Genomic DNA, 24,242 nt, shown 5'->3' on the forward strand with positions numbered 1-24,242 from the left:
ACTATCAACATTATACAATCATCATTTTCATCATCTACATCGTGACCTCATATCACCATCGTCATGAACAACATCACAATATCGTTGTAATTGTACCACCACAATTATAAGTCTACAATTATTATATCGTCATCATCGCCATCATCATTAGGAACACCAGAATATCGTTGTAATTGTACCATCACAATTATAAGTCTACCATTATCATATCATTATCATCGTCATCATCATCATTATACAGTTACATCGTTATATCTTTTCTTTAAAAAATCGATATCCACCAGAAGAATTCGCCGTTCGTCATACAAAGCAATATTCCCCCTCGACCATTTGTAATCGAACGTCTGTAAAATCGTTCGCTGGGTAATTGCTGTAAACGAAATTAATGTGTCCTCCGCTAGTACAAGTATAAAGTGCAGCTTCGTCGCTTATTAAATTATCGTTGGTCTAAAGCACCGAAAAGTCCCAACCGCGTGGGAAATGGCGTCCTCGACTGAACAGCGAATGGACGTCTATTGGACAGATACTCTCGCAACGAAACCCACGAATGAACGGAACGCAAAATATTGCTATTGGGGGTATCAAAGCGATCCGCATGAACGGTGGATGGCATTATGCAAATGATACGTAATATTATCGTTACCCTTCGAGCAGACGAGAGCGTAACCGAACCCTCCGCCGGAACTGATGAAACCCTTTCGCCTCAGCTAATCGGGGATGGGTATCGGCTCGTAAGGGCGCTTGTAATGCATCCCTCTGATCACGTTGAAACGTATCTATGATGACAACTATTTATCATAATTCGAATGATTCCCTCGAACCACGTTAAAGCATAACCCTTTGGTTTCTATGGAATAACGATAATGGCTTTGACATTCTTTCATCCTTCGGTAGGGTTGAATAATGTTGGAGGGAGTGTATGAATTTTGTTGGTGGTAGTTTGAGCACACTATTTCAATTTCTTTATGTATTTTATAAAGAATTAGGTCATTTGCTGGGGCTTTTCGAATGATAGGATTGGATCTGAATTACCTTAATAGGAATTTGTTAGAATTTCTTTTAGAGGAGGGGGTAGTTGTAGGCTACAGTAAAGACTGGATAAGTGCAAGGGAGGATTGACTGCATAAATGCAAGATAACTTAGGAACTTAAAAGTTGACTAGGTAATAATAATTGAGTTAGTGGTCTGGTAGAAAAGGGTTTATTGGACGCAGTATTTTCCTTGAACACGCCAACTCCAACTCAATCACATGGTCACTCCTCGTTGGTTAAACTCTACTCTTACCTACTATTTCCAGATGGCGCTGGCGCTGTTCTATCTTATTTGACAATTCCACAACAATAAATATCCCCACCACTGGAGGGTCTCCCTTGACGCTCGGAAAGCAGTGTAATATGATCCTAACCGATTGATACGCTTCTGTCGAATGCTTTTTTTCCTCAGACCTCTTTTTCTTTCACTCTTTATCCTTTTCTACGTAAACACAGAATAGAAACCTCGACTCGATAAATGCAATGTTTGGGTCTCGATTTTGTTGCATTTATCCGGTATTTACTGTATTATTTTACAGTTTCTTTTTTATTTATTAGGTGATTAGGTGATTAGGTAAAATGATACGATTGGATCTGACAATGAGTTACATTACTAGGTTTATAATTATTTCTGGGATAGAATCTGATGATATGTGCATAATACATACGAAATGTCTTAGAAACTAGTAAATTACAATTAATTTCATCCTTTTAGGTAGTTAGGTCTAACGAACCACTAAGGATTGGAAAAATGCACATATATAATAGATCTATTAATAGTAAATGTAATAGTAAATGTACTTATATAATTAGATCTATATATATTCATTTACACTAGAATCTGTATATATAGCATGTATTTATAAACCAAATTAATTCTCAATTTAATGATACATAGGGTGTCTTAAAAACCAGCAAAATACAATCTATTTCATCTTCTTATATAGTCAGGTCTAACAAACGACTAGATGCTGTACAAAAATACTTACCTAATATATACATCTATTCGTGTACACTAGAATCTCTATTTATACAATTTACTTGTGAACCAAATTAATTCTTATAAACTGCATTACGAATTGTTTGAACGGAACCATATATTTCTACCTTCCTAGGGCACTGCAATAGCTTATATCTCGCACTTGCAATGATTTTGAAACGAGCTTGGACATCGCAATTTATAGTACGAAAAGTGCCCATATTTGCCAGTGTTTCCTCCCCTGAAGAGCCACTCGCACGGGAGTAAAGGGAAATTGAAACAAAAAAACGAGCACGAGGAAAGTTAATTTGATGCAGGTACATTTTATAAAATTGTACCTTGAATTTTCTCGGAAAATGGCCGGGCAATTTCATAAAATATCACGGTACGTTGGCTAGCAGTAAAAGGATTCAACTTAACGGTTACCGTGTAGCGCATTACTGGACAGTTTCGTTACGTCGTTGATATAGTTATTCTTTACTGTAACTGAATTTATTTAAAAATGCTGAGTCGACTTGCTGCGTCGTGAAAAGTAACCGTTATCATCGCACAATTGCCACAAACTCTATTCTTCGACTAGTGTTAGCCAAGTGTTCCCACTATAATTGCCGAAGCATTGAAAGTTCACATTACTTTTAATTCCCAGTGGAAATTATCATTGTAGATTAATTAATCTTGGATGGAGGATGGTGAATATTTTTTGGTTGTGATCATTTACGTGTATGTGTGGAATTGTCGAACTAAAAAGGGCCAGCATCATCTTGAATCAGTGACCATATGACTGTCGTTGGAATTGGCGTGTGCAGAAAAGTACTGCGGACAATAAAATCCCTTTTTTCTACAAAACCACTGACTCGCTTATTATACTATTACCCAGTCAACCTTTTAAGTTATTAACAGTGTTGGATTATGAATTACTAATTGTTGGTTATATTTCCACGGAGGTATATCGAAACAGGATTTCTTCTCTTTCGTGTTTTATGAAATAGAAGGTTACCTAGCTTGAATATTACTTTACATTCTAATTTTCACACACATAGAATAATGTGTAAGGCAAACATGTGTCACGGTGAGTCGGTCTGACGAACCGTCACGATAGATTAGCGCCGAATCAGTCGGTGGCCAGGTTTCTAGCACGGTTGGTTTTAGCATGGTTGGTTCTGCTCGCAAAGTAACTCGCTCTCATCCTACTCGCCTTGGCCTCATGGATCATTCTATTCGATCGCCAGGTAGGAGGATATTGGAAGTCGGACGATGTCCTGAAGGGGTTAAGCGGACAGCGATCCGCACGTTCCGCTCTTCCCGAGCTAGAGCCGTTGTTCTGGAGACGTCCTGCGATCGCAGTAAGTCTCTTTCGGTGGCAGAAGGTCCTTCGTTTCGTGGATTCAGCCACGACGTCAGGACGAGGTTAAGTTAAGGATGAGTAGGTGACTACAAAAATGATAACGAGAACGGCAGAGCGCATGTTGTTTTCAACCGACTTCGAAAAGGAGGAGGTTACTCAATTCGACATGTATATATATTTTTTTTATGTATGTTGCTCGATTACGACCACACGGCTTAACCAATCGGAATGAAACCTGTTGTATCTTGTAGAGCATGTCTCCGGGATGGTCCCATTACCAAAAAATTTTGGGGTTTCTCATATTTTACACGCTTTTTTTGGAAAAAACCGAAAAATTTTGTATTGCTTCTTATTGCGAAACAAATTGACCAATCGGATTGAATCTTCTTGCATCTGGTAGGGCTTCGTTGCCTCTGAAAAGTTTAAAAAGACCCATCCATTTTTTATCTTAATATTTTTTACCTTAATAATTTTGTCTTAACTAATTTTAATAACATTCCTTTATCTTTAGTTTTATGGAAACCACCATTAAATATAATACTGTTTATTCAAAAAACCATTGAAATTTTCACGTAGGTGTTCCGAAGAAAAATAAATGGCTGCTGTAACAACAAAGTATCGTTAACAATGAAATATCTACGTACAAAAAAAGGAAAGTTTGAATATTTAAAAAAATTCTAATTCCAACATGTATAGAGTAACGTGCAAGGCAAACATTTTTAGCTGGCTTGTTTTAAATAATTTAAACGACATTCCTTTATCTTTAGTTTTACGGAAATCATCGTTAAATATAATATTGTTTCGATATCCATCGAAATTTTCACGTGGGTTTTCCGAGGGAAACTGGCTACCGTAAGGGAGAGGAAGGATACAAATGAAAGAGCTACGTACAAAAGGAAGACAGCGGAGTTCCATTTGGCTGTTTTCTAGAGCTAACACGCCCCTAAGAATGTCTCACTTCGAACGGAGGTAAAAGCATTTCACCCAGTCGTAATGAAGAGGGAATCTGTCGTTTATCGAGAATTCTCCTGTTGCGAGAATTCCGGCGGATAGAGAAATCGTCTTTTAATGGATCTGTTGCAATCAGTTGTTACCGAATACAGGTTCCTATTGTTCGCGATCGTCATCTGCACGTTTACCTAATTGCTGTTCAAAGTTTTAACGTCGCGTTCGTGTTTGGTATTCCGTTCGAATATCGTGGTTTTTAAAATGTATTCAAATTATTATTTACCCTTTCATTAATAATTACGAGCTTTTCGTGTTTCGCGCACATCGCGTGGAAGAAAACGCCGTGATATTTATGTAGCATGGATGTAAATGAAAGTAATACTTTCCGAGTCGATATTTTCCACGAGAAGAGATCACATAGCCTTTGGAGCATTTTTCCAGGAGTTAATTAAAGAGAAACATCATCAGGTATTCATGAGCCTTTCTGCTAATCTAGTAATCGCGAATTTCCAATGAACTGTGACAAACATTTTAATGCAACATACCTCGACAGTTTTTTCATGCACGAGGCTCAAAGGAGAAGCTTATTATAAATTAGTTTCAATTAAATAATAAAATTCTAATTAAATTTTGATTTTCTAGTCAATAAGAAAAAAATTCGTTACAACAAACCCAGACTTAAACCATTTTTTTGAGGTTGAAAAATTATTTAGACTCCTTGGCTGTATATTTTTAACCGACTTCAAACAGGAGGAGGTTACTCAATTCGACATGTATATTTTTTTTTCCATTATTCTAACAACATTCATCTACGAGGCTCAACAAGAATTTTTAAAATATCTCTATATGTTCAAAAGTTATTAATTTTAGATTCAAAGGATGTCATTCTCTACTAACGCCAGTAATCAAACATTTTCATTTGTCTAACACTATTAACTATTTAAAAACCAAAACATATGTAAATATTTAACGTTCTTCCGTTAGGTCATTATTATTTATAGCAATGTATTTCAAAGATAAAATGAACAACGGCTAGAAAGTCAAAGAAATAATAAATATACGAAATAAAAGCCAATGAATAATATCTTTTTTGAATGATTATTCGATCAGGACAGTCATTAGTTGTCTGGCAGGCAGGCTCGTGTTACGTCCAGGCAGCTAAATCACTTTCCTTTGGAGAAAAGGAATTACACGGTCATCGAAAAGAGCGATGGTCCTGAAATCGGTATAAGAGTTTCCAAGGCACGTCCAAGGTTATTAACTTGGTCGTTCTCGTTACGAAGGGCGAGCACGATCGGAATAGTTCGGATACTTAGAGTGACCCCTTCGTGCAGCACTCTGCGAAACTCCTACGTCAGCTTTGTTAACCCAAAAAGTTCACGGGGTCGTTTATTGGCAAACGATAACAACAAAAGTTACGCAAGTATTCTCGTTTAAGCGATCGTTTTCACTGCGAACTTTTCAAATTAAACAAAAATAGAACGAACAAATTGGGAGCCATTGTGGGTTTTTGTTACGGGTGTTCGTTTATATTTTAATTAGTTGTGAATAAATTGGAAATTGATTATATTTAATATTTTATGAAATAGAGATATTAGTATAAGTTCACGGAACTTATTAGGAGCGAACTTTGAAAATTATTTCAGCAAAAGCTGTTGAATATAAACCATCGTGGTTTTGTATAAATGTTTATCGAAATTCTAACTAATTGTACAAAAATTGTTGATTAATTATCTTCTAATGATATTCTATGACAGAGATTTCAAATTGTGATTCCAAATTTCTGCCTAAATGATAACATTGACTAAACTCATCCTAATTATCTAGAGATACAGTAGCGTCTCGACGCCAAGTACATGAAAAATTATACGCCACCGTGTATACTGGCGCTGGCCGTACCACGTATCTTTTACTCGTAAAACTGCGATTACAACATAACCCGAAACTTCTGTCATTAATATCTCGTCATGCCTGCTGTATTTTCTAAATCTAAAGGCATTTTTTTAATGTAAATCGCATATAAGCTTTCTAATAAAACCAAAATCAATAAAATCGGTCTATGTACAACTGAGATATCGTAATATCATGTCATGAATCAGTCAGAAATTGTAGATTTTTCTTCTGATTCTGATTCTGATTCTGATTCTTATTCTTATTCTTTTCGTCAACACTTAGCCAATAGGAGCTAAGACCATTCGTCGATTCGTCGACTCTCGGAATCAATCGGCAAGGGTCGTCGATCGGAATTGTAATATGGCTGTCACTCATGCCGCTCGTTCATTTCTAACCTGTAACTGTCAGTTTGCATTTGTGACATTTGGTTTCTTGCAACAAGACTTTCTGACATGCATTGTGCGTACTTTTGAAAACTTAAAGAACTAAAGCTGGAATTATAATACAATAAATTGTGCGTAACCAATAGTGGATCTCTTTGTACATTTTCCCACTTTATTTATTAACATTTAAATTTGTTACAACACGATTTTCTGCTACGCGTTGCGCATACTTGTGAATTTTATTCTAATACAATAAATTGTGCATTACACATAGTGGATCTCTTTCTTTATTTCTCATTTCATGTTTAACATTTCAATTTTAGCAACAAGACATTTTGCGATGCGTTGTGTGTACTTTGGAAGCATAAAAGACTGAAACTGGTATTATAATATAATAAATTGTGGGTTAGAAATAGTGTAGACCTCTTTTTTCATTTCATACTTCATTTTTAACATTTAAGTTTGTTACAACAAGACTTTCTGTTATGCGTTCTGTGTGCTGTTGAAAACTTAAGAAACTGAATCTGGTATTGTAATATAATAAATTGTGCGTTATTCATATGACATTAATTTTATTTGTAAATAACACATACAAACCTTATTTTACTTGCAAATTAATGTAGAGCTTACAATAAAAATACATTTGTCTTTTATTATAGTAAGCATAGAGTCTACAATATACATAATGTGTCTGAAGCCAGATATAGAAAAGAAACCAGCTTCAGTTCTTTAAGTTTCTAAAAATATACAGAACGCATAGCAAGATGTCTCACTGCAAGAAATTTAAATGTTAAAGATGAAGTAAGAAATGAAAAAAAGAAATCAACTATTTGTAACGCATCATTTATTGTATTTAGAATTTTTAAAAGTACACACAATGCATGGCAGAAAGTTTTGTTGCAAGAAATTTAAATAGTGAGAAAATGAACAGAAATCCACTATTTGTAACACATAATTTATTGTATTACAATAATATAGAAAAAGAGAGGTCAAACTTAATCCTTTAATTTCTCAAAAGTACATATGACACATGACAGAAAGTCTTGTTGCATTTAAATGTTACTGATGAAGTGATTACATTTTTTCTTTAATAAATTTCTTGCAATGAGACTTCCTGCAATGCGTTCCGTGTACTTTTAAAACCTTAAAGGATTCAAACTGATCTCCCATTTTCTATTATTTGAAGTCACTCACTATAGAATGTAAACTTCTTGTAAAAAGAAGTGAGATCCCTATAAAAAACTTCAAAAAAGTAAAAAAATTACGCTAAGTACATGAAAAAGTGGAGGACTTAAAGAGCAATCATAGAAAAATAGAAGATCCCCCTAAAAAAAGGTCAAGGTCAAGGCAAAGTCAAGGTTTTGATGAATAAGAATTATTTTAAAATGTAAAATAATGAAAATTACTCATATTGTCAGCGTTGTAAACTGACAAATTATCTGAAAGCCTGTGAGAGGAGGGGTATCTGCGTCAATGAATGTCCTTAGAAATATTTTAAAACACAATAAAATGAAAATGTACTCATATTGTCAAAGTTTTAAATTGACAAATTATGTAAAAGTCTGCGAGAGAGAAAGTATGGGTATTGATGATCTGAGAATGCTTTGCCTGGCCACGCCAAGTATTTGACTTCCAAGGCCACGGAAATCTAGGCAAATGTCTAAACAGTCTCAGTTTGTGGATGATACGCTATTTAGCTTCTTCATTTCACCGCCAAAGTGCGGAGCAGTCATTTTACATGAATTGTCATTAGGTTCTGAACGTTCGCACTATTGAACATAGTATTTTAGCTGCGCATAGTTGGAAAGCACCGAATTTTATATTATGTTACAGAGTATCACCTTGAACTTTACTGGAAAGCACCTTCATGTACTGGCTGATTATTTCGATTTCACTTCTTTTTCTACATTCTTGCAATTTTTTAAGGGGGATCTTCTATTTTTCTATGATTACTCTTTAAGTCCTCCACTTTTTCATGTACTTGGCGTAATTTTTTTACTTTTTTGAATTTTTTTATAGGGATATAAGTATTACTTAACAATAAAATAATAATATCCACAGTAGCTTCCGATTTACCGTGAGATAATGAAACTACTCCATCAACGTGAAATTTTTCATGACCTCTCGTTATTGCTTACAGGACATTAAAGTATGTTTTAGATAAAGAAAGTCTGTTTTATTAATAGGTTTTACTTTGCTATTTGTACGGGCAGGCACGTCCATTAAAAACGAAGTAAAACCACCGGAGGAGATAAAATCAGTCATACATTACTGTTCTTATGAGAAGTGAAAGTGGTTTATGCATGCAACGAGCTGTCCGCATTTTGGTAAAACACAAACGCGATCTGTTCGCTATTCTTACTCGAAATTAATGATTCCAATTACGCGAATTTTTATTCTGTTGGCTTCGTACGGATTAAAAAGCCACTCAAAAGCAAAATTTACACCACAATAAAATTACATGTACTTTCTGAATGTAATTGCTAGAAGTGAAAATTCGTCTTTTAAACAATTTCCTCGTACATATTTCAGCGAGTTTCTTTACAACATTTTTTGATAATTTTTGTATCATTTCAAACTATATGATTGCACTATTATGGGTTATTTTGTAAGAAATACTGCAAATGTGCAATCAACTATCTAATGCAATTTAATTATGATACAAGTAGCTCCTTTGACTTAAATTTCAACGAAAAGCATTGACTTATCGATTACCCAGTGCAGTCTGTTCAAATGATCCCGTGCATAGTACTACAGCTAGATGGAAATCGCAGAGAGAGAAGTGATCCCATTCTAAGCACATTCTTTGCGGTTAGCGATGCGCAAAGGAAGTTGGAATGCGTTTAGGAAGAAATTCCTTCTTCTGCTGTGCTATCTATGCCTCATGTGGTAATATTGTGTAGAAGCGTTTCACTCGAAGGTACGATGAATCTTCAAATTATGCAGTCAAAGTGAACATTTCTTGAATTTAAGGAATTAGAAAATAAAACATTTCCTTAAAGCTATAAATACATTTGTTTAGTTAAACACAGGTGTACATATGTATTTAAATTAATGTAAAAAATCGAAGGCTCTAATTCAGAATCAAACATTCAGATCTAATCCAGACCTAACCTCTAACATCTAAAGTACGATCATGTTCTTATCCTTTAAAAACAAAACCTTTCTTATATTTAACAATTTTGTCTGTCTCGGTTAGTTTTTGGGAAATTTAATCGAATAAGTATTTCATTCAGTTTGGTGATGTTCCTTGTAAATAAAAATTTTAATTAATTTTAGAATGATTACTGGTGTGATTACTAACACTGACAAGGCTTTCATAACTTGCAAGATCTCCGAAACATTCAGTGCTTTAAGACTTCACACTCCATGTGTACTAAAATACGCCGTGTGGTATCAGTAGTGTTAGATATGTTCTCACAATCTATTTCTTGTATAAAAAGGAATCGAAAAGTCCTTTACCATTTTTCAATCTGAAGCTTCGTTACTAGATATGAGAAATTAAAGTTTACTAGCGTGACTCTTGGTGCGCGCCATTTTGTACCCCCAGTCAGCTGACAGCGCAGCTGCGCACGCGTTACTACGCATGCGTCACTTCCACAGAAACTTTAACTGCTCGTATCTCAGTAACAAAATCTCGGATTGAAAAATGGAAAAGGACTTTTCGATACATATTAACTTGAAGGATTGATTAACGATTTTGAAAAGAACGTTAGCTTCTCAAGAACAGAATTGTCGAACATTTCAATATGTAATAACTCTGTTAGTATCTGAATCCTTTTAAATACTATGATTTCTACGAAGATGGGTGTCTTACTTCCATAGAAACTAAAGAATATTACGTTTACATGAACTCCCTAAAAAGCAATCTTAACCAAATTTCCTAACAAAATTTGTATTGTACTATACACTTATACTACTAAACTAGATAAATCAAGCTGAAAAAGATACGTTTCCCTAGTCTTCACCTACAACCTGCACGTAATGTATCACGGAATAGTCAAGTAGCTAAAACTTTTGATCTCTCTTCACGAGACTTGAGTGATCACCTTTAGAAAATTTGAGCCCTTCTATTTTCGGTATTAATCTCTACTTGTTTAATCCAAGCATGAACATCTTCGACCATTTCTCTTAACTTCTCATTTCATCTCCTTGGGGTTGCTCACTCTTCTTACGTCTTCGCGGATGACCTGATTCCCGCTTCAGCGATAGAACCCCTCTTACAGTTTCGGGAGTCGTTCGGTAGGAAATGCTTTTCTCCGATGTTCGCCGCTCGGTCTGCGTGCTCTCTTCCCTATGTCGTGCACCGTCGAGAGGATACGCTTCCTGGGAAGAATACCGCTTCCTAAGAGTGAGCACACAATAGGAGGTCCGTCGCTCGCGGGAGAAAGATCGTCCCAAAAATCTTCTGCTCTTGTTCCATCCTTGGCCTCTTCTCACCGAGGAGATGGAATTCAGACTTGGACATTCGATTCAGCCTTTATTTTCGGCTGTGGGCCAGTGGGGCGAATCGTTTTAAATTTTCTCGCAAGTTTGATAGCGAGGAGAAGATGAAAATGTGTGACAAACCTGCATTTATATAATTCTTTGTGAAGCAGAAAGGAACATCACTCAACTGTTACACGAAGATTAAATGTTAACATTGGTATATAGATGGACCATTGAATAATATTAGACAGATATTTTTTTATATAGGGTGATATTCATGTTTAAGGGCTGAAAATTACCCTTGAAGTTGTAAATAAATATTTATAAATATTTATAATTATAGTTGTGGAGAAATATTGATGAAAAAGCGATGTAATTAGTTCCAGTGGTGCCACCTAAGTTGTAGTTCTGTTTATATTACGATCACGTTCTTATTCTTTAAAAACAAAACCTTTTTTATATTTAACAATTTTTGTTGTCTTGGTTAGTTTTTGAGAAATTTAATCAAATAGGTATATCATTCAGTTGGGTGATGTTCCTTGTAAAAAAAAATTTTAATTAATTTTAGAATGATTACTAGTGTGATTACTAACACTGACAAGGCTTTCATAACTTGCAAGATCTCCGAAACACTCAGTGCTTTAAGATTTCAAACACCATGTGTACTAAAACACGCCGTGTGGTACCAAAAATGTTAGACTTGTTCTCACAATCTATTCCTTGTATACAACGGAATCGAAAAGTCTTTTACCATTTTCCAATCTGAAGCGCCGTTACTTAGATATTGTGCATCGCCAGTCAGCTGATCGCGCGCTTGCGCACGCGTTGCTGCGCATGCATTACTACGCATGAGTAACTTTCATAGAAACTTTAACTGCTCGTATCTCAGTAACGAAATGTCAGATTGAGAAAGGGTAAAGGACTTTTCGATGCGTATTGACTTGAAGAATTGATTATCGAGTCCTCGAGTGACACTCGAAGCGATCGGACGTGTTATAAACCCCGTGCGCAACGAGAACGCGAGTGCCACTACGAGTCAGTGAATGTTTACAAGTGAAGTCCTCATTAGTTTAATAGTGTAATAAGTGAAATTCAGTATTCACCATTAACAGGAGCGTGCAAACTCCTGCGAATATTTTTCCTCAAGCTTCTCGGTGCAATCTTTTCACCGACATGGCCTCTGCGAATAATACCCCCAATGTACAGCAACGCCGAAGTTACACCAATGTCCTCTAAAGTGACAGCTTCCCAAAGAAAGAACAAGCTATCATAATCGAAGCTAAAGAGGGAATTTCAATAAAAGAGTATGCCCAAGCTTTAGAAAATCTAACCAGTCCAAGTAATATTCGATTTATATCGAGAATTTCCAACGGTAGAATTTGTGTATTTCTCGCTAGCAAGAATATCGCAGAGAACATTACAGGTAAACACAATCATATTAGAATCAACAACACAGACCTCGCACTGAGACCGCTCATCAATAAATACCAACGCATCGTAATATCAAATGTTTACCCAACGATTCCCCACGAAATAATAGAAGAAAGTTTTGACAATCTACAAATCAGAAGAGAATCGGCTGTCTCCTTCCTAAGAGCCGGCGTAACAGAGGAAGGGTACTCAGTGAGTACTACTCACACATACTTAGTTTCCGTCGGCAGATTTACATACATCCAGAAGACGTATACAAGCTACCAGAATCAAAAGCTACCAGCTATTAAAATAGAATACGATCAAAGAACATACTGGGTGTACCCTTCCACCGAATCAGTAAAATGCTTCTTATGTAAGCAAGAAGGACATGTCGCAAAAAACTGTAAAAATAACAATGACCACCCAATAAGTAACAATTTATTACAAGGAAATCACTCTGTTGTTACTACAGAAACGACTGAAAGAGTACCTCAATCCAGTTACGCAAACACCCCCATAAACCAATAAACAAAACCCATACCGAAACAACGGATAACATGGGAATAGTACAAAACGTAGAAGCAGACCAAACTCCTATGACACTAAAACGTACGCGTGAAGAAATGTCGGACACCTCAAGCAGCATCTCAAACAATATGATGAAGGAGCCAGCCCACAAACCACCAAGAAAAAAAATTATTACTGTCACAGACACCATGGCGAAAAATCTTGATGCTTTGCTAGAGCCCATAAAGCATATAATAGATGAACCAGGTAGACCATTAAATTATAATCAGCTTAAAAATTTATTATTAACTATTTATTATTTGATTTTTAACTGCATATGGCTAAATAACGTATTTCCAGATAGCTGGCATGAGGCAATAGTAGTTCCAATACTGAAACCAGGCAAGAACAAATCTCACCCTGACAGCTATAGACCTATTGCCCTGACGTGCCGTCTGTGTAAACTTTTAGAAAAAATTCTAAATAAAAGGCTACGGTGGTATTTAGAGAAGAACAACCTATTGGGGAAAAACCAATACAGTTTTATACAATACCGATCAACAATCGACAGTCTCCCCACGTTAGACTCAAGTATATGCGAAGCGTTTCGGAAAAAACAACATCTAATTGCCATCTGCTTAGACATCGAGAAGCCGTATGACATGGTATGGAGACATCGAACCCTACAAAAACTACAGAAACTAAACGTCAATGGGAATATGCTTCAATTCATCAGGAACTTCATCAGAAACAGATCAATTTATGTCCGAGTAAATGGCCACAAGGGGCAGTAATAAATGTAACATTGTTTCTGGTAGCATTAAACGAAATTACAGAAATCTTTACTAAACCGGTCAAACATGTTTTCTTTGCGGATGATTGTACAATTTATATTACGGGTAAAAATATTAAAACTAGCCAACAAATTTTGCAAGACAATCTGGACATACTCCAAAACTTTGGATCACAAACAGGATTCAAATTTTCCAAGAACAAAACTACTGTAACTATCTTTTCAAACAATAGGAAGGACCAAAATTATCAACCTCAATTGTATCTTGGGCAGCACCAACTAAAAATAACAGACACCCCTAAAATTCTTGGACTAGTTTTCGACAGAAAGCATTCTTGGACTCCGTTCCTTAAGAACCTAAATACTGAATGCACCCGGAAGCTAAATATCATTAAAAGCATAGCGTCAAAAAGCTGGGGAGCTGAATTTCATATCCTGATCAAAACATATAAAGCCTTAGTTCTTTCCAAAATAGACTACGGTTCAATTGTGTACGACTCGGCAAAACCGCATCTTCTTAAACTACTATCACCCATCCATAATGCGGGAGTTAGAATTGCAACTGGAGCATTTAGAACCAGTCCAGTCGTCGCACTATTAGCCGAAGCCAATGTACAGTCACTAGAAGCTAGAAAAAAGCAACTAAGCCTAACCTACGCAGTTGCCAAATTCTCTACGCCAATAAACCCTATATGCACCCGAAACCGCTGAACCTACGATTAAAACATTACCTACAAGACCTACAAACTGAAATCCCCCCAGTTCTCCCAAGAAAACCAATTACGATTGCTCAATGGATAATACAACCACCTTACGTAATAGACAAGTTCTCACGAATTTCCAAAAACACAGCCCGAAGCATCATACAAGCTCTGTTCCTAGAACTAGCTAACGATTACCGAAACCACAAACAACTATTTATCGATGGCTCGAAGTCTAAAGAAGGGACAGGATGTGCAGTACGTACGCCCGAAGACAAACTCCTATTCAAGCTGCCTAATACATACTCCGTCTTTTCTAGCGAAGCGTATTCTATCCTTCAGGCCCTGCTACATGTTGAGAAATCAGCATACGACAAATTTATTATATTAACCGACTCCTTAAGTTCCATATCTGCCTTGCAAAATCTGGAAACCACTAATACAATAATACAGAACGTCATTGAAAAAAACGCTATTCTCAACAGCACTGGAAAAGACCTCCTATACTCTTGGATCCCATCACACGTTGCTATAAAAGAAAACGAAGCAGCAGACGCAGCAGCAAAAGAAGCGAGCTCCCTCCCATCTGAAACACACTGTACACCTGTTTCCAGTCAAGACCTTCAGAAACACCTCACCAAAGTCACAAAGGAACGATGGAACCAAGACTGGATAACATCAAAACCTACTGCACTACATAACATTCGCAACAATATTTACGATATTAGTCCGGCAGTATCTATGAACCGAAAAGACCAAGTGATTTTAACCAGACTAAGAATAGGTCACACCAGAATTACACATTCATTCCTTATCGTGAAAACAGCCCCAACGATGTGTGATGCATGTAATACGCGAATCTCCATAGAGCACATCCTAGCCCATTGTTCCAAATATAGTGCAAAAAGAACACGATATAATATATCGAACGTAGCAAACATGCTACAAAAGGCAGACTCATGTAGAACAATTCTATCCTTTCTGAAAGATATCGGAATCTATAATCATATATAAAATCTATGTGACTACAACACAGACGTAAAGCAAATGTGGTCACTCATAACCTGAGAAGGTGCATGTGACCTTAAACATCCAATTAAAAAAAAAAATTGATTATCGATTTTGAAATGAACGTTAGCTTCTCAGGAACAGAATTGTCGAACATTTCAATATGTAATAACTCTGTTAGTATCTGAATCCTTTTAAATACTATGATTTCTACGAAGATGGCTGTCTTTTGAAGCAGTTTAGGCTGGTTAGTTTCATGATTCTTGAATTTTAGTCTTCTCCTGCAATTTCTTAAGATCAAGCTGTGAGATAACATTCGAAATGTCTCATAATCAGGTCTGGGCACGTTCGGTATTTCTCTGTACAACAAGCTCAGTTTACGATGCTTCACAAGCAAGAAAATAGCGGCTGTAATACGAGAGTCCATACAGGTATCACGTGTTCAACTTGTATTGGAACAGACGCGACCAGAAAACAACTATAACGGGGATTCGACTTGATTTAGCACAACTCGTGCAATATCTCTGCGGAAAAGCGACAGTTTCGGTGTATTAATGTCGCGGAAGACCTGATTATAGTAATAAAATCAAGTAACCAGAAAGAGATGAGAAATTTATATACGAGATGAGCATAGTTTTTTTACTGAAGCAAAGGACATTAATTTCTAAACCTGATTTTATTTTCAAAACATGAATATTTGATTTGAATATTTATTTTCATTTGAACATCTAGTATTTTATTTATTGGCTATTAGATTACAATTACTTTAGGCTTTTTCTTAATGATTTTCATCGACTCGTTAAACATTGTGAATGATAATCGTGACATTTGTTTAATAATTGTGGTTGGTTCTTGTAGTCTATTAGGATTAGGAGCAAACTTAACCTCTTCACGCCTTTTGCCACATATGTGGACGTTTAGTTTTATATAATTATAGTTACTGTCAATAATAAAGAGAACGAAAATTTGATAATAACAAAAAATAATCGTCCTTGAAGAGGTTAATCCAGAACCGTAAAAAGAAATTTATTGAATTTTAAGAAATTGTTGAAATTTATTATTCATACTACATCTAAACCAATTTTAATAGTTAGAAATTGCATATTTATGGCAAAAGGATGCATTTATCCTCTCGCACCGCCTCCCCTTGACTGCACCAGTGAACAAAGGAAAGTGGAGATGAAACAGTTGCCTTCTCCTAGTTTTCAACCAGGGTTATGTGTTTGAAATGCGAGTTTTCTCATCGATGGCTTCTTCCCACTCGGTTGAAGAAAATCGCCCGGGAATCTGAAAGTTACGTAACGGCGTTTGTGTCTCTAGGACTGTTAATAATGTGTCCAATAAAGTTGTACGACTGTCGTCGAACTCGTTCCTTTGCCAACGCTAGGGATCCAGTCCCCTTGGGGTATAAAGTGCTGTTGGAATCATCTGGGATTGAATACGCGCTATCAGCAACTTATCTCCACAATTATTTACAGGAACCTGCCTTGTTTACAAAGCAATAAATAATCCTCCCTCTGTTCGATTCAATCTTCTCGTGAGGCTCCACTTCCAGTTTCCAAGCCATTTCCTTGTAAACGAACACCCATACATTTATTTTGGTTATTTAGATACTTATAGGACAAAATAAAGATGACAAATCTTTTTTTTGAGGTATGGTATTTAAGAAAAAATAATTGTTTTGTATTATAACAAATTTTGTGAATATTCCAGTTTCCAAGGCATTTCCTTGTAAACGAAGACCCATGCATTTATTTTTGTTATTTTGATACTTATAGGACAAAATAAAGATGACAAATTTTTTTTTTTTTGAGGTATGGTATTCAAGATAAAATAATAGTTTTGTATTATAACAAAATTTGTGAATTATTACAGCCTGAGTATTACACTATAGTAAACAACCAGATATTTAATCCGATATCTCGGAAGCCATCAATCGTACCGAAGAAAAGTTAATAACAAAATTAGAGATTACTTACCAATGAACAATTTTGGCATATGAAACTTTTTCTTAGCTCTGATAGTTCTCGAGATATTAATTTCATATATGCGCGAATACAGGATTTATCGTAATGCAACTATAATAATAAATTCTACGATATTACGAATGAACTAAAAACAAACTGAATAACATAAATTTGCGAACAAAAAATCTCTAGAATTTTTGGTATCCCTCAAAAGGAAACGCTTTAAAAATTTGTTGCGATTATAGGCCACTCACTGCTTACTATTTGGAATAAAATTTTACCTAATCTCGTCCAGCGCGTTGAGAAATTGCATCACCAAGATTAATTGCAAGGCGGCGAAGATTGCTGCAGAAAATGCAGTTGAACGCAGCCAATTTCGCGCGACAATCGTTGCATCAAACGCTTCGTACTGCCTGAGCATACAAACTCACGAATAAATTCTCTCCCTCCTCTTCGGCGAGGAGCAAATTTTCTAATCAGATTCTTCACGCTGCCGTAATTACAGAGAACGTCGGGAGATGCGAAACTCTACACATATTAAATTCCGCCTTTGCAAGATCTCCTCGGCAGTATCCCCGTCCGTGAACCCGTGTCTATATAGCTGATTTTGAAATCTGGATCGAAACTGCGTCGTGAGACTTGTCAAGGCTTTGAATACGGTTTAGTTCACGTCGAGACGAAAGACATCGAGGTGTAACATTTTTCGAAGCGAAGGATGCTAACTGTTTGAAATAAAAGCGTCGCGAGACTTATCGTGGAACTAATGGGCCCCATACACGATACGATCTGTTGTGCAACACATCGTACGATGAGTTGTACAACCAATCGCTTCGACGGACCCTTCGATCATATAAATTGAATTCCATTGTCTGTGGCAGGTTCCCGTACGACGGTACGATGCGTTGTACGATGAGTTGTACAACAGATCGTACAATGAGTTGTACATTTAATAGTTGAAACATTCGACTAATAATTAAAATATGTAAGTATGCTATAATGCTGAAGGTTTAAGTTCTTATCTGATTTTGTGACGAGCATAATTATTTAACACTAAACCTATCACGACGTGTCAAACGACCGTTTTCAAACTTTTCTATCCAGTGAAAACTTTATACATTTCTTATGTATAATATATTAATCGTATACGATTGATTCATGTATTTTTGAATTTAATATCACGTGAAATGTTTTTGGACCCAATTGAAAAAGTGTCTTTAAGATCAATCGGTAGGTTTAGTATTAAGTTTATGGCGAAAATTGAGAAAGAGTATTTACATGTGCTCTAGAGGGTGAAATATTCTATATTTTATTTCGAGGAATGCATCCTACATATAAATCTCAAACTTTGCACTTACTAATTATTTTAAGTAAGTTAACACTTTACAGAAACTCTTTAAAAATATGAATTTCATATACAACCCTGTAAACTGCAAGTAAACTTTGCAGCATAGGAAATTTTCTCAAAGGAAATGAATATTCCACCCCCTCATGCAGACAGTAAATATTCTTCCTCCATTTTCCTGCAAACTTAAATAATCATGCTCGCCTAAAAATCGCATAAGAGTTAAAACCTCCAACGCAGTAGCATATTTGCGACCTCCAGGGTCGTAACATCGTTGAATCTCGTTATTACTATTCATAAATACACAGTTGGTTGATCGAGGACTTCTCCTTCGCATAGTAAACTACCCTATCCACCGGTGCAGCGACAACTTCGCAAGAGAAGAACTTTGAACGCTTCGTCCATCGTGCGTCGAAGCGTCCGCAGGATATATTTCAACTACGATATTCTTTATCGAAGTATTTGCATCGGTCAGTGGACACTCGAGTACGTCACACGATGCGCGACGGTGTTCCGTATTTCAATTGAAAAATACCTACAATTCATAAAACATTCTCATGGATACTCTGACCCAGTTCCGTAGGCACAGATGCAAACCTCGCTCGAAAATGGGTTTCCCAGGGTTTTAGGAGTGCTGGAGGAATATTTGTCGGAAGCTGTCGGAGAAGATAATTGCAAGAAAGTGTTTTCTTTTTAAGGAATGCCCGAGTCAAGCTGCGAACACTTTCGTCAATACATTTTTTTTTGCTAGGAAGTCTGCTGGGTTATTAAACACTGGAACGTTCTGGGAAAGTGTGATTTTCTGATGTTATTTTAGTGTGTTAATATTTTTTTGTAGAGTATGTGCATGGAGATAAATTTAATTTGGGAAGGTGTGTTTTCTTTTTTTGAGTAATAGAGAAACTGGTTTTGTTTAATAATGGTTGCAAATAATGTTTTAAAAAATTTGATCATGTGTACTTTTTGTTAAGATGGAAAGAACATTTCAACAAAACTTTATTTAGATTGGATGAAGGTAGTAAGAGTTACAGGAGAATTACAGACAGACTAGGTGATTTGTGTTATTAATTGTTTTATTGATTGTAATGTCAAAGCGGTGTTTTTCAAGTGTGTTAAAAATATTTTGTAAATTAAATGCATAATGAAAAATTTAGTTTGAGAAGGTGTGCTCTCTTCCTCGAGTAATACAGACACTGGTATTGTTTAATAATGGTTGTAAGCCTGGAAAATACAGAACAGGAACATACGTAAACGTTGTTTTGAAGTGTCAAAGTCTACAGTTATCCTAACGTGTGTGTCACTCATACTTTCTAAGACTTGCACCAGCCCACTCTCTCATTTCCAAAACTCTTGAAACTCATGGCGTTCTGCCAGTTTAGTTCATTTGTCAGTTCGGACAGGTCCATTTACAAAAGCTAGTTACTTGACCGCTGAATTTTTCTGCAAGTCTCCGTGCTTTCTTTCAGTGCACATTTTCTTATAAAGTCTACTCCAAGTGTTCCATTTTTTGTGTAGTTATAGATAAGAATAGTTTTATTAGGTAGTAGCAAATGTATATAAACAGGGTTTACTCCAAACGTTCCATATTTGTCGTGCAAAAGAATAGTTTCGCTAGGTGACAATAAAAGAATATAAACATTCATTACAAGAAAAATTCAAACTTGTTATAAAATATGCAGAACATGAGGAATAAGGTTGAAGACAATTGCTATTTCAATGAATTAAATAAGATTTTTAAAATAAAATGAATTGGTGAATTTCTTCGCTTGGGCAAACATTATTTGTTATAGTTGTATATTATTCAGTACAAAAAAAATTCACAACTCTTATAAAATATACAGAACGTGAGGAATAAAGATGAACACAATTTTTACCTCAATGAATTAATTAGGATTTTAAAAATAAAACAAACTAGTGAATTTCTTAAGTAGAAAGAACATTATTCATTATAGTTGCGCATTATTCATTACAAGAAAAAATTCAAAGCTCTCATAAAATATACAAAACGTGTCGGATAAAGTTGAACACAATTTTTATCTGAATGAATTAAATAGGATTTTAATAATAAAACAAACTAGTGAATTTCTTAACTAGAAAGATCATTATTTATTCTACTTTTCGTGAAAATTACAACGTTGCTACGTCGTAATCTGTTGGGTAGAATGTGCGCCCTAACAGGTAATCTTCGAGAATACCTGCTCGTTCATTGATCGAAAATGGTCGTTGAAATCCAGATTCAATGGTGACAGGAGAATACAGTTGCCAGTGAATCTCCCAACCTCATCTGCGAATATTTCCTTCAGAAATCGCGGATTCCCATTTTGTCGTGTCAGACGTTATTGACAAAAGTTTACTCCTGCCACCGGGATCAATGACACCAAGAGCTTGTATCCGTTGCAGGCTATAGTAACTATTCGTACCGAGCACGATATTAAATTTTGTCACAATGTATATCAAAACTGTATCACTCTATAAAATGAAACTTTTATTATCTGATAAATAGTTTGCAAACGTTCCTGCAAGAAATGATCCCAAATAAGAATTTGTTTTACTTTGCAAATATTATAATAACCACTTTATTCTCAATAATCTGTATTCCTTTAATCGAAATACAATTTTTGAAAACGTTCCTGAAAGAATTGATCTTAAATAAGAATTTATTTTACTTTGTAAATATTATAATAACCACCATTTATTCTGAATAATTTGTATTTCTTTAATCGAAATACAATCTTTGCAAACATTCCTGCAAGAATTGATCTTAAATAAGAATTTATTTTACTCTGTAAATATGTAATATAAACTTCACTTTCAATATTTTGTTACATTATTGCATTCTTTGTGCATTTTGTAGCTAATCGTACATTCCGATTTTTTATAAGATACTGATCATGTGAAAATTATACCAAGAACATTGATGCTTCACAGACGATGAATAGCACAGAACAAAATTATACACACGTATGGTATGAATAGTTTAATAATAATAACAACAATTTCTCTCGAAGAGATTGTTCTGTTAGCGTTTAGACAGATCGCCATCGCCATCTGTGGAGACCTAACTGTTCCAGATCTTTCCACAGCTGACAAGTTCATTGACAACGACCCAGTTTTCACGGAAATACTGATAGTGTCTGGAAAACACGCCCCTGTCAGGCTATTTTCTTCCAGGAAACGCTTTGTCACATAATCGAGCTGCCAAGCTCATGTTATTGTTTGTGCGGCCGCGAAATGCGCATAGGCTGCTTCAAAAATAAGTACTAGCGAGTAGAATGATAATTTCATGAATGGAAATGTGACGTCAACATATTCTTAAAGAGAAAGCAACGAGTTACTATGTCCTGATTTTGTTTTGAATTCTCATTTCTACTTTATTTAGCAATTATATTGCGCAATATCATAATCACACGGCGGATCTTTATTTCTTTGTATGAAATTTTAATGGTGCAAGAAAATACAAAATGCACACATTATGCATTACAAGTAATAATGATATAAAAGGAATACTGAAAATACAGTTTACATATAATATGTGCAGAGTAAAATAAATTCTTAGTTTAGTTCAATTTTTGTAGGTACGCTTGCAAATATTTTGTTTTAAATAAAGATTCACTGTTTAATGACGACGACGCCGACGACGACGATGATGATGATGATGATGAATTTGATTGTATTACGTTGATAGAGACGATGCAATGATGATAATAGTGATATAATAATAGTGGCAATGGAAGTCTTATAATTGTGGTAGTACAATTATGACGATGTTGTTGTGACATTGACAATGATAATAATGATATGATGAAGATCAAGATAATGAAATTGATGATTGCATAATATTAATGGTGTCGAAGCAGTGATGATGATGATATAACGACAATAATATGATACCATATGACGGGATGTAACAATAGAATGTCAGCATTATCATACTTCTACCATCATCATTATGATTTATATATTATATAATCGTATTATAATAATTATTCTAAAACGAAAGAATTCAATACTTAAAATTGACACTTCTCTCTCCCCATTAATTTCACGCCCCGTGTCCCTCTAAAAATCATAAAAATTTCTCGAGGAGACCCGCTTGTATCTCCGATAATTTCCAAGATGGCATCGGAGGGGTGAAAGTTTGGTGGGTAGTTCCGCCGGTTAAACTTAAGTTACCGAAGCTAAAAAAGGTACGTGTCCCTAACTTTCGGCTGCTCTACAAACCTGAAAAGTTTCATCAAAATCTGCGTTGGACACTTCGCCGGTGATTCTCGGGAAGACCGAACAGTGGAAAGGGACAACTGTCTTGGTGAATGTAAAACTCTCCGGCTGAATGGCGGTTTCTAGGCCAGACTGTGGCACGTCAACGAACTCGTCTTAATTTCTTCGGTAACACGCGACCACGGAAAACATCCAATTTAAGAAATCCGACTCGCGTTTTATTCATACCACCGGTAACACCCATGCCTACTATTAAAAGAATTGAAAAAATATCGTAGGAAAAAAATATCCAGCGAAATATTGACATATTTACAATATTGAGATATTGGCAATATTGAAATATTTCAATATTTCAATATTTCAATATTTCAATATTGCCAATATTGGGAAAAGAGAAGACTCACTTTTAATTACTCAACACTTTCGTTCCATAATAAAGAGTAAAGATTGACTCATCTACAGGAAAGACTCGCATTAGAAAATTATTATTAATTGTATGCCCTTGTATATTGAAATATTGCCAATATTAGGAAAAGAGGAGACTCACTTTTAACTACTGAACACTTTCTTTCTATAATAAAGAGTAAAGATTGATTCATCTGCAGGAAAGAGTCGCATTAGAAAATTATTATTAATTATATGCCTGATCCAACAGAGCTCTCAGTACAGTCTGAAACTGAGAGGAGTTCAGACGTGTGATAAAACGTTCCAGAATGAAATATGTTCAATGAAACGTCTCGTTAGTTATCGTAACGTTATCTGTTATCGTAAGTAGTCTGACTATTCTACATAAATTGTATATATAATACGATATTCAATAAAATAAAATATTAAATTAATTCAAATATTTATACGTGGTTATAATGAAACATTTATTTGAAAATAATAAAACTGTTGTTAGTTTATAATTAAAAAATAGACCTACAAACGTAAATAAATATATTTTTCTTCTTACCGAATGTTCTAATATTTAGAAATAATACATTCAAGCAATAAAGAATAAAATTAAGAGAAAGAGCTAAGAAAAACATAGGTCTAAAAAATTAACAGTTTCCACATATACGAGGCATGTGTTGTGCGACGTTTAGGCATCCCCTTGCAGTGATTGCTATGCCAGATACCCTTATCGCTTGACAGTGCTGACTGGTAAAACTCTCAAGAGTTTATTAGCCCTCCCCCGCGAATACTAGAAACAGGCATTTTTGAACGTCAGGGAGTCTTTTCGGCGTTATCGCGAAAGTGGTTCATTTTCCTTATACGGCTGCTGAACTGGTAGTTGTAAATGT

At 35.4% G+C, this 24,242-nt stretch overlaps 1 protein-coding gene across 6 annotated transcripts in view; it reads left to right on the top strand.

Moving 5' to 3' along the window:
- The window catches only part of LOC128892957 (uncharacterized), a 628,453-nt gene that overhangs the window by 357,160 nt on the left and 247,051 nt on the right, over window positions 1–24,242 (top strand). The gene's annotated exons all lie outside the window — the stretch shown is intronic.

Source organism: Hylaeus anthracinus, unplaced genomic scaffold (assembly GCF_026225885.1).
Source record: "Hylaeus anthracinus isolate JK02 unplaced genomic scaffold, UHH_iyHylAnth1.0_haploid 2, whole genome shotgun sequence".
Lineage (NCBI taxonomy): Eukaryota > Metazoa > Arthropoda > Insecta > Hymenoptera > Colletidae > Hylaeus > Hylaeus anthracinus.